We start from the raw sequence: 12,447 nt of genomic DNA on the forward strand, positions 1-12,447 counted from the left end.
CGGCTCGACTTTATTCAATTCGCTCCGACACGTATGTATTCGAAAAGGGAAATGAAATTCGACTCGGCGTAAAAAATCCCCCGATTCGCATATCTCTGCAAGCTGGAAATGATCTTCTGGGGGTCTGATAAATCTCGCACCTCGATATAACGTTTCGCGACGAGGCGTCTTGTTACCGGGCCCGCACTTAGGTGTTTTCGGCCATATTCGGCGATGCGTTCAGGCATTTTTACGATCCCAGGCAGGACCCATCGTCGGTAACCCACGGCCGTTCGCCGTCTCTCCCCCGTCTCTCTTTCCTCTCTGTCTCTCTCTCTCTCTCTCTCTCTCTCTCTCTCTCTCTCTCTCTCTTTCTCTCTCGTCTTCACGAAACGTAATCGTTTTTGCAGCCGGTCCGGTTCTCGGCGTCACCGACCTACCGGAACGCGTCGCGCCGGTCTCGAGCCGGGGCCACAGGTATGAAACGGCGAAACGGACACGCGGAAATTCCACCGTGATTTTCGCCGGCGCTTCCCTCTTTTTGCACGTCTGCGCGAGCACCGACGAGCCCTAGAGCGCACGTTACAAGCGCGAAACCGTCGCGTATCTCCCGAGATCCCACGATAAGACGACCCTCGCGGATCCGTATAAATCGCTTTACAAGTCTCACTCGTGTCTCGCCGGGAAACGACGGGAGGAAAAACAATTTGAGAATGTCCGGGCTTCTGTGCGCCGCCGCCGTTAGCGGATGCACCAGGGGCTTCCCGGCGGATCGCGGACAAGTGCTCCGATCGCGATAATTCAAAGTCGGTGCACCCGCCACGGATGCTGGGACGGAGCGCGAGGAATGCGCCCGGTGTCGGAAAGGAGCGACTTCCTCCTTAGCAACAGTCGAAAGTAGAAAATCATGCTACTAAATTTAGATTAAAAGCGGACGCGCGCGCGCCGAGGAAAACGCCGAACGCCCGTTGCTCGAGTGAGTGTGCACCTGAGTGCATCGCGCCGCCGTCTTATTCTGCAATCCGATTCCTGGTGCACAGACGCGAGAGGATCGACGGAGCGAATTCGCTTGGACGCCGCGCGGCAAGTGCCAGCTATTTCTCGCGGGAATTTATCGCCGAAGGATCCCTCCGAACGGGTCTTAAACCGGGTGACTCCTCGCAGGACAACGTATCGAAAGAAAAATCCAAAAATATCCTCGGGGCCTCGTTCGCGATCCCATGCGAAGGAGAGACAGGGAGAGAGAGAGAGAGAGAGAGAGAGAAAGAGAAAGAGAGATCGAGAGGATGGCCCCTACTCCATTCGCCGAGAGCAAAACCCCACCACGAATGGCAAACGCACAGCGCCGGGGAAGAGCGAGACGGGGTGGCAGGGAAGAGAGCGGCGGCAGGACGAGAGCGAGAGGACGGAGAGAGATTCGTGGTGAGAGAAACGGAGAGGCGAGACACCCGGCGCTGTGCGCTGCTCCGCGTTTTCGGAGCAGTTGGCGGCGGCGGCGGCGGCGGCGGCGGTGGCGGAGCCAGTTTCTCGTAGCTGCTCGTGCGGCGGCAGCCTGCGGCGGCATCGTGCCCGCCGTGTATCTCTCCCCTTCAGTATGAAGCCGACGACCGTGCCAGCTGCAGCGGCTGCACCTGCCGCACCGTCCTCGACAACGCGCGACCATCGTGTACTCCGCTGCGCCCGCGACGCGCGATCCTGATTCCTTTACCGACGAGGCTCGGCACGCGTCTCGGAATCTCCCGTCCCGTCGAGAGGATCCCGCCCGGGATCCTCTCCGCGCAAGCGGATCGATCCGCCGTAACGGAAGGCCGGAAGGGGCACCGATCGCGAATCCTTTTCTCTCTCTCTCGGTCTGTCTCTCCTTCTTCTCTTCGCTCGCCCCGTCGACGAGGAGCGTCGAGATTCGTTGAGACGCGTGCTCGTGCACGTGTCGCACCCGGGTGGACAGAGATAATCGCGCGTGTGCATCCGCGTACGCGCGCCGCGCCGGGCTCGCGTCATCGCGGGTGAGAAGAACTGTGAGGGAGGCCGCTTTTCCCTACCGGACTAAAAGTGAAAACTCGTCCTCCGTCCTACACCCGTTCGTCGCCTTGGTATCGGACTGCTCCTCCCCCCGCCCCCCCCCCCCGTCGGTGATAACCTTGGTAATTAGGCGAGAGAGCGGGCGGGCTTCGCGGGATAGCGCGACGATCACTCGTCGCGGCACAAGGTGAGTCCCGATTCCAGGCCCCCGAGGGTCAAGAGCGGTCAGACCGTCTCGCGTGACGCGACCAGCGCGATCTACTCTAGGAATTTCGGGGTCTTGGGATCTTTACGAAACGCCCGCGGGCTTCTCGACGTCTCCAACTTCGATATGTTACGAAAGATCGCGCTCTCCTTTCGACGATTATCTTGATAAATTTCACTTTTTAATTGGTACGCAACGAATTTTACTGGAAAGTTCTTCCACAACACTCGCAATTTTGATTCTTGGAAATTTGAGAAGATATACGCTCGCCACCAATTATTTGTTAAGTTTCACTTTTCGGCAACGAGCAGATTCCCGTAAAAACGTTCCCGCTTCAACGGCGCGATGTCGTTGTACAAATGAAACGCCGCTCGAGGCGGAACGTGTGGAATATAATTTTAACAAAGTGCCAAAAGACGAGAAGAAAGGAAATGTACAATATATCGAGGTAAATTAACTAGTCGAATCCGTCGTCCTCAGCTATCAAATCCTGTTCTCCGTTTGATCGGTGCGATATATCGATATATAGATTCAATTGGCGTTTCGGTCGCGGAGGCTGTTCTCTAGTAGCGAATTCGGTTGCTTGCACTAGTGCGCACTGATTGTGAGTGCACGTTAACGTCTGTTTATAATCGATTCTTGCACTGAGAAAAATTGTCACCGGACAAACCTATTAGTGTTTCCGACGGTTAATTTTTCCGATTACGTTTTCCGTTTAAATTATGGATACATCCGATGAAATGCAGTTGCCGATGAAATTTGATTGGAAAACCAATCATATTGCTCATCGGATATACAATTTAATCGGATATATCCGTTTGTTATTATGTAAAATTGGATTATCCGATTATATTTAATCGGACATGTTTCCCGGTGTATATTCAACTTTGTTTTAAGTGCACGTTCAAAGAGCACTTGGCCACAAAATTATCCGCACTGATGCAACACGGGTCATTTTATCGACTAAGAAATATTTCTTAAATTTCTTAAATATAAAAGTTGACTACAAACAAGCCTTAACGTGCACTCAGTGCGCACTAGCGCAAGCAACCGAATTCGCTACAACTTCGCGTCGTGTAAGCGACCCGAGGGCGATTTGTACGGATAACGCGAGGTCCCTCTCTTTCATCGTCGACGAAAGACGAGGAAAAGAAGCATTTATCTTCGCGCTTCCGCCACGCGCTTTGCAATAACCCAACGATAATAGCGTTAACAACGGCGAGCCGTGCGGCGGGAGAGGTGGGGCGGGGGGTCCTTCATTAATGCCAGCCGACGATGGTCCTTTGAAAGCCTGAGAACCCGGATGATTTACCGCGTCGTCTCGTCACGACGAGACCGTCCCCGACGATTTATTCGGCGGAGGTCGATGGTCTCCTTTTCCGCACGAATCGACGAGAGGCCTGCCGCGACCTCGACCTCGGGAAATAACGCGGAATTACCATCCCGGATGGCTGAAACGGCCCAGGGATAATGTAACGTGGGACCCCGAGGTCAGAGAGAGAGACGATCGCCCGTATAGTCGCAGCAATTCTCGCTAATGTGTTGCATTAATCGCGAAACGATTCTTCCCTCTCGCACTCTCTCGTTCCTCCTCGCTCGCCGCCTCCCGGCACGGACCGCGCAACGCGCGGGGTGGAGCAATATTTTGTCGGATGTATTATAAAATCGTGGTGGCGCGCGAACGAGCGGTTGGAAGTAATTGGTAATTTTCGCGGCTCTGCAGCTTAAAATTCGACCGAGGCTCGAAATTCCGTGCTCTTTTCTGGGCGAACTGGTCGAATTAAAATTTTTATCGCTCGAACGCAACGGCGAGAACTTTCTATTAATCCTGAAAATCATGTAATCGTGAGATAACATGGCATTTTGAGCAACTTTATGAAAGTTTCAGAAAACATGATCCCACGATTACATGATTTTCAGGATTAAGAGAAAATTCTCCCCGATTGCGTTCGAATGAGAAAAATTTATATTTTTAGTTTAAAGTTCAGGTTTTCTGAAACTCTCATAAAATCCCTCGAAATGCTCCACGATTGCGCGATCTTAAGAGAAAATTCTCTCCGTGAAGTGATTCAAGTATGACCCCTGCATATTGTCAATTTTATAAAATCATATTTCTCGTTAATAAAGAAAACAGTACGTTCATATTAATGCATTCGGTATTACGACACTAAGTAGCAATAAAATGTGATTCCTACGTTTAGACCCAACGGTTACAGATTACAGATTTGCCGCCTAATTGTTTCAGTTATCGCGACATAAAATAAAATAGCTTTGCATTAAACATTAAAATATATCTTTCACCCTAAAACGAATTTATATTTACAATCAATATTATTTTTCCACGTCAAAATATTTTCCCATTGTCTCTCTACGTGTTAAAATTCGATCTATAGATGAAACAATTATATGGTTAATTAAAAATCATATTTCGCCGACTTCGATAAAAAAAAATCCTTGCTTCGCAGATTTCTAAATCCTTTCTGAAAACTATTGAGGTAAATAATTTTGAGACCAACCATTTTCGTGCTGTCAGACGAGGAGTCCCGATTTCGAGAGCGAGAGGCGAAAAAGTGATAATTATCGTCCTTCGATTGACTCGCGATTAAATTTTGACGACGACGAAGAAGACGCGGCGCGATCGCAAGCGTCGTTTCGTTTTCGCGACCCGCGACGGCTCTCCGTGTTTCGCGCGCGTCGCAATTAAAGTCGCAACTTGTCTTGAGCCCGACATGGCGACGGTGTGTCCCGGGGAAGGCAACCGCACAGCGCAGTCATTAACTCCCGACACAATGCCGGGGCAATTAAACTGATTTGTGTGTCCCCGCTCGCGAGAAACTCGCTTAATCTAATTTCCATGGCGATCTACTTAATTATCCCCGACGGTTTTCGGACCTTCGGTTCGCGTTCGCCGATTGAGAGCCGTACGGGAAAGCGACTTTTTCGCCGTGCACAATGCGGCGGCGATTTACCGTCGTTAATCGCCGATCGCGTGGGGTATGAAAGCGAGCGCGCCAGGTCGATGTGGCACGTTTCATGCAGAAACGCTCGGTACACGGTAAAGGACGTTGCAGGTAGAAAATAACGTTCCCGAAGAAAGGTCGTTTGAACCCTCTCCTTACGTAAACGGCGCTTTCCCCCCTTCGAAAGCTTCCAAAGGTCTGCCTAACTTTCACGATAATAAACGAAACTGCACTGAGAAAAATGCCCGATTAAATATAATCGGAGAGTCCAGTTACATAATAACAAACGGACGAAAAATATCGGTTTTTCAATCAAATCTCATCGGACGTATCCATGATTCGATCGGCAAACGTAATCGGAAAAATTTAACCATCGAAAACGCTATTTAATATGGCTTATCCGACGAAATGTTTTCTCAGTGTGGTAAAATTATTAAGGCCCCGAGGTCCAATATTTTCACGGTGCCCCATTAACCTTTTTGAATTTCGTGGCCCGCGCGCACTTAGCGGACTCGCTGTTCTCACGTGGTCCTGTGAAATGGAGCCACAAAAGTGGCACGCGCGAGCAAGTGAAAAAACGCATGTACGCCGCACCTGCGCGTGGAGGGCATTCAATGCGGTATTAATCGAGGGTATTTAGCGTCGATATATTATCGCCGTGACACAAATAAACTCTACACGGGGACGGTGGCGCGCGGCGCGCCACCGATTCTCGTTTCGGTGATAACAGCTGTAAGAAACGGCTGGGCAAACTCGTTTCTATTATCGTTTAATAATAGTCGCCGATTTGTCTTCGGGAACGGGACTAGAACGCGCACGGGCGAGAAACCGTACGTGAAAATTGCGTAACGCCTCGATTCAGGCGAAACGAATACAAATCCGTGTACCGTTTGACGTCTTTTACGAAAGGCTGGCAACACCGAGTGTGTATACATGACGTGTATGTGCCTTTATCAGTCTTTTCTTGTTCAGCTCTATTAAAATCAGAATGGTGATTAATACGTAAGGAACGTAAATTGCGGCGCATTGCTTCATGTGTGTAGCGTAAAGAAAAGCGATATTCAAATAGCGTGTCTCAATGATGCCTAATTTTCAACCTAGAACATTGTTAATTAGGGAAAATCAAAAATATAATTGTTTCAGCGTAAATAATTATTTTTAAGCATATGAAATGAAATGAAGAACAAAGAAACGTGCCTACGCCGCGGGACTACTTATGCCCTGTAATTCAGACGCGTTTCTCAATTATGTTTTCTTACTAAAACATTGTTATCTCAGAAGAATAGAAGAAATATAATTGTTTTAGCGTAAATAATTATTTTTAAACATATGCAATGAAATGAAAAACGAAGCAACGTGCCTACGTTGCGGGACTAATTACGCCCTGCAATTCAGACGCGTTTCTCGATGACGTTTTCTTACTAAAACAATGTTATTTAAGAAAAGTCAAAAATACAACTGTTTTAGCATATATAATTATTTTTTTTTAATATGAAATGAAATGAAAAACGAAGGAACGTGCCTACGGTTGCGATGCTAATTACGTTCCGCAATTATCAGCCGCGCGAGACACAGCGAACGGGGGGTACAGGTGTGGAAAACGCGGTTAACTTCGCGAGACGAGTTCGAAAACGATATGCGCGATCGTCCGTGAACGCCAAGTCGATCGTTAACTAAGTCGACGGCCAGTCGAATCACCGTAAAGATTAGCGCGCAGCGAACGTGGCGGCGGCGCAAAAGAAGATTACGGTTTCACCCTGAGTACATCGTTACGCGGGGCCTTTTATGCCCGGCTCAAATCGCCATTTAGGTTCTGTTTACAGCGATCCCCGAGAGCTACGGTCGGACTATGACCGCGAAATGGACTTCGCCTCGCGTAATACGGCCGCGGGACTCGAGGATCGAGAACAAGCCAGTTGTCGGGGAGTTATCCAATCCCATAAACTCGGCGATTTAGATCTCCCGGTGGATATTTTGCTATAATTAGAAAATTGTCGCGAATTAATCGGATCGCACTCTCGCGACACCACGTTGCGGACGAGTTTTGCACCTAGAAAAAAAGTTTCTTTGAATTTTGACCTCACTAGACTCTTTATTTAATTTCAAAGAAAGAGCACGAAGGAGCGGTTGGTGCTTTGGTGGGGTCCCTTTGATTTTTATAAATTCATATGACTGTTTTCATAAAAAAAGTATCACTTAATGCATCATTGACCAATTGCACATTTAAAAACATATTTAAAAATATGCGATATTGTCAAGTGTCAAAGAGCTGTTAAATTTCCTCAAAATATTGCGTCTTTTGACTTCACTAACATTTGCTTGCAGAGGTCAGCGACCTTATATACTTAATAGCGCATTTGAATCCTTGCGACATTTATTATGTTCATCTCGTTTCTTGTTAACATCTTTGTCAGTGTTTCTGCGAACGATCGGCCCATGACTCCCCTGTCCCAGTGCACACCAAGTAATAGTTACATAATATCAATATTATAATTTCCTGCTTAACAATGTAAATGTAATATAACATGGGTGTTATGTTACATTTATCTTGCTGAGTAGGAAATTATAATATTGACGTTATGTAGCTGTTACTTGGTGTTTACCGGAGCGTTAAACAATACAGCTTTAACATATTTTCTTTATTTTATTTCACCGTCGACCAGGTCTGAACTTTCGCGTACCGATAGATAAAATTTACAACTACGGCATACTTAAATTTCAATTTTTTCCACTTTTGGTCGGTTTATGCAGGAGCCGCCGTAATAAAACATTTATTTGATTAGAACTGAAATTTCTAAAAAAAAATTCATATCCATTTCTTCAAATCTAGCGAATACCTTTGGTCGAAGTAAATAAGAATTTAGTAGCCTGAAAGGAACACGATTTCAACGTATCTCATTTGTTTGACCCAAATAAATCTTTTCTCTGGGTGTGCAACCGGCGATATCGCGTCGGATCGGTCGCGCGAGTCTCGAGTCGATTTATCGTATCTCATTTGAATTTCGGTTCGCCCGACAGCCCGAATGCCTCTCCGAGGCTTACGTAAAAGCGTCGAACGCAGGATGTATTTTGATAGCCCGGCCCGGAGCGCAGCTGATAAAGCCGACGTGGCGCGCGCGATTCCAGCCGACCTTCACCAACGATCGGCTCTTGTCGCGCCCGCACACGCAGTTACGTTCGCCGCGTATTCTCGACTTATTTATAGTCGACCTTTAACAGTACTCTTACTCGGATCTTTTATACATCCCGGAGGAAAGTTGGACGGTAAAAGCCCATTTTACGGGCGCAGCCGGCGTATGTATCGAGCGCGTAATTGATCGATAGCTAAACTATCTTTCCCAAGAGCGTTACGTGGCGGAGGCGGTGGAAGAGAAAATTATCGACTCGCGCGCCCGCTTACCAGTCTCCTCCCTCGTGGAGGAAGAAAACGCGCGTATCTCGGCGCGCGATATGTAGAGGAGAGTCCCCTATTACGAGATATACGCTTCTAACATCAAATAGTAGGCTTTCAACATCCAAATTCAATTCGTTTTCCGCGAACGTTTGCACGATCCAACGATAAATCTTCCGCCAAACTGATTTCACTCCAAGGGCGATAAATTCGTGGCGGAATCAACCGACGACGCCCATCGATTTAGCTTAGAAAACCCATCTCATATTGGGAGCTTGTCTCTAATGATAGGGTACTTTGCTCCACTCGAAGAAATTCGACCATCGCACGACGGTCCGCGGAAAACGAGCTTCTGGCAGGCCCGGACGCGCGATCCGCGTTCTACCCAAAACTCTCACCTCGCGCGACGCTATATCGGTTGTTGATGCTAATTAACCGCGGGCTCGAAATGCAGAGGTTGCGAAATCAGTCGCGCTACGTGCAGTCCGGGTTTCTTCAATTTCGCGAGTTAATTTGTTTCTTTCTTTTCCCTCTCTTTTTTTTCCTTTTTTTACGTAACATCCTCGAAAAATCCTCATCTACACCGCGACTTTCCCCGTTCGCTGACCTTACGACGACGTGGGCCGAGGGAAAGAGAGAGAGAGAGAAAAGGAGAGGACTTCGATCCATTCCTGGTGGTAACAAGGCTAATGGAGGAACGATCGTGTTGGTCGGCTTTTCGAAGTGCCGCGCGCGCGGGTAATTTCTCCTACGCGAGATTCCGCGGGAAAAACAAGGCTGTAGGAAGAGGAACGATCGTCGCCGACACACTCACTTGTCACTTACTCAGCAGACCGTCCGACGCATTAAGCGCGGCAGAGATTCGAGCATCGCGGTGTTTCACTCTTACATTACATAGGAACTTTAACATTGGAACTTTCGAACGTGGAAAATGGAAGTCCCCCCCCCGTCGATAGGTTTCAGCAAGCGGCAGGGAAGTTACGCGCCTCCTCTTCGAGTTTCTCACGCAGCACTGTTGTTTAAAAGTCTGGCGGAAGCCCAGGGGGGTGGGGGGGAGGGAATAGCAATTAATTATTATTCTAATAACTCGCGAAAAGAAGATATAAAATACCGAAGAACGCGATATCTCGGACGCGAGGACCTGTTTTCGCGCTCGATCGAGCGTACCGGTGCCTCAATTAATCTCCATGCGAAACGTCGTAAACGCGACACCGCCAGCGACCTATCGCTATCTCGCCGGCGAGAGACATCGGCTGTTTATGGTCAAGCTGGAAGACGAGCGGTGAGGAAACCCTGACGCGCGCGCGATTCAGAAAGCGGAGGTCGAACAGCCTAGAAAGATGGCATTACACACTCGGCCGATCGTCGCCGATCGACCACGCGCGCGCAGCGGGGGATTTTCTAAAGTGATTAGAAATAATTGCGTCGACGCCAGCCCGTAGGCTGGAAAAGTAAGGACGCGCGCACGGCAAGTCCCGCGGATCGCCGGGTCTTAATTAATTGACTCGCGACTCCCGTCCCCGACCGGCAGACAGACAGAGACACAGAGACAGAGAAAGAGAGAGAGAGAGAGGGGGGGGGGGGAAAGGCCGTCGGGGCGACCGGAAGTAAAAGCTCGCGGGAATCATCGTCGGTCCTTGGGATCTGCTAATAACGACGCGCGTTTGACCCCGGGCTTACGGTGCCGTTAATGAGAGACCGTTTCCGACAAGTCGCGTCGATGTGCGCGATTTCGCCGGAATAATCGCGGAGAAGAGATGCGAGATACGAGAAGAGCGACTTACGAAAGGGGCACATATGGGAACGCGATGAACTCTTTCGTGGATCGATTCGGCGGATCCGAACAATTGCGGGTCGAGTAACGACTTCTCCCTCGAGCATACCCTTCGTGTTGTACGCCTGATATTTCTGTTATCCCTTGCAGTGATTCTAGGGACGCTTAGCGTCGATTATTAATTTATATGATTGCATTATACCCATTCTAGTTTCGACTTGAGACTGCGTTACCGATAATGACGGCAACGTAGTTGGTTAACAGCGAAGAGTGTGCGCAAAATTCACGCGGGAAAAATTAATATCAGGCACAGAAGATACGTTGCGACATTTCCTCTTCATTTGTTTGAAATACAGTGGACGACTCACTTTAATACGATTTCAATCGAATGATGTAGTAAAATTGACGAGGTTCCCAATCCGACGAATCTTGGTCATGCTCGATGATCGAGGCAAGAGATTTACACTTTCCTTCAATTAAAAGTAAGACGTGCCACATTTGCCGCGTGCGTGAATCTTATAAACGCTGTCTCCTCTCCGTGTCGATGAAGAGGCTATCGCGAGACAGGAACGTTTGTATGGGCGAATTATTTTTTTTTCCCGCAAAAGCGGAGAGATAGCGGAATGGTAAACGGATCAGCCGTTCACCTCTCGCCGGGGCTCCGTGATCGCGCGTTTTCTATATAAACCGATTAGAAATAATTATACTGGCGGCGGCGAGCCGCTGACGGCACGGAAAAGCGAGGACGTCCGATCTCGTCGTTCACGCCGATTTTATTAATGCGCGCCGTCCGATCGGCAGGTGGTGAAAATGGTCCTAATTAATGCTCCGCGGCACGCACGCGGATCCGTTAATCGCCCCGACGTTATTAATGACGCCGACTTACCGATCGTAGACGCGCCGCGGTGCTACTTATGTATAATCGCGAGATACGACGACGATACGGAAATTATAATGCGCTCCGCGCGAGCGCGGCTGCTTTATGTGTTTGCTCCGAATTAAATTCCGCGAATGGGAGGGCGCGCGCGGAACGCACGCACGTCGACGCGCGCCGACTCCTCGTCGACGTTCGCCGTGATGCAAATCACACCTTTATCGCCCGGTTATATTTACTGTCCCCGCGTCGCGGCACTCGCGCGGGGAAACGCGAGATAAATTTTCAATCTACGTGCCACGTAATGACAGTAATCAGTCTCCCACTCGCCTCGGCGGGTTTCTCGCGGCTTCGCGGGACGAGGAGACCGTAGCCTGCGAGATTGACGAACGCGCTCGGGGCCGCGCGCGATTCAGATAGACTTGAAAGTTTCAATTAAAAGAATCCCCCTCTCGCCGGGGATGGACGGGAGGGTTGCGAGATAACGCGCGCGCTCCGGGAGTTTCTCCGAGATGGATCACGTATTTCATTATGGTCCACATGCGCCGCGCGCGCGTGGCGGACGCGACCGGTCGCCGCGAGCGTGTTCCTCTCGCACAACTCGCTTGCGGAATCGTCTGCCCGCGACAAAAGTGGAACGAGGCTCCTACCGGCGCGCGCCTCTTCGCGCGATCCACCTACAAACTATTTTACGCGGCGGTAATGGCACAATCTCGACGCCCACTTTTTCCATTATTTCTCAGACCGGGACGCGGAGCCGGTGGCGGCTTTCATGCGGCCGACGCCCTCGGGCTCGGTGACGCGCGCGCGCGAAGGTGGCACGCGACTCCGCTTTTGCGCGTTTTCGAAATCCCGCGACGCCGCGAGCCATCCCCCGTCTATGCGATACCTCTCTACCCCTTGAGACAATGGAAACGACTTTCCTAACGCCGCGGACAATCGGCCGACGATGGTCGATCGATTGAACAATAATTACAGCGAATTCGGTTGCTTGTGCACTGGTGCACACTAAGGCTTGTGTATAGTCAATTTTCTTATCTTTAACTTTGTCTTAAATACACGTTCAAAGAATATTTAGCCAAAAAATGATCCCTATGCTGTACAGATCATTTTACTGGCTAAGAAATATTTAAGACGATCCTTAAATATAAAGCTTGACTGTAAACAAGCTTTAGTGCACTCGGTGTGTGCTAGTACAAGCAATCGATCTCACTATTAAGACTTCTGTCCGCGACGCTAGAA

General features: G+C 49.3%; 1 protein-coding gene across 2 annotated transcripts in view; it reads left to right on the forward strand.

Annotated features, from left to right (window-relative positions):
* The first annotated feature begins 1,534 nt into the window (after positions 1–1,534).
* The window catches only part of LOC105564247 (storkhead-box protein 2), a 99,570-nt gene continuing 88,657 nt past the window's right edge, over positions 1,535–12,447 (forward strand). For both annotated transcript variants that reach the window (XM_012016483.1, XM_012016484.1), the window contains exon 1: positions 1,535–2,188. The gene's annotated coding sequence lies outside the window, so the exon portion shown is untranslated. The remainder of the gene's footprint in view (positions 2,189–12,447) is intronic.

Source organism: Vollenhovia emeryi, unplaced genomic scaffold, assembly GCF_000949405.1.
Source record: "Vollenhovia emeryi isolate VEMERY1.0 unplaced genomic scaffold, V.emery_V1.0 DF939167.1, whole genome shotgun sequence".
Classification (NCBI taxonomy): Eukaryota; Metazoa; Arthropoda; class Insecta; order Hymenoptera; family Formicidae; genus Vollenhovia; species Vollenhovia emeryi.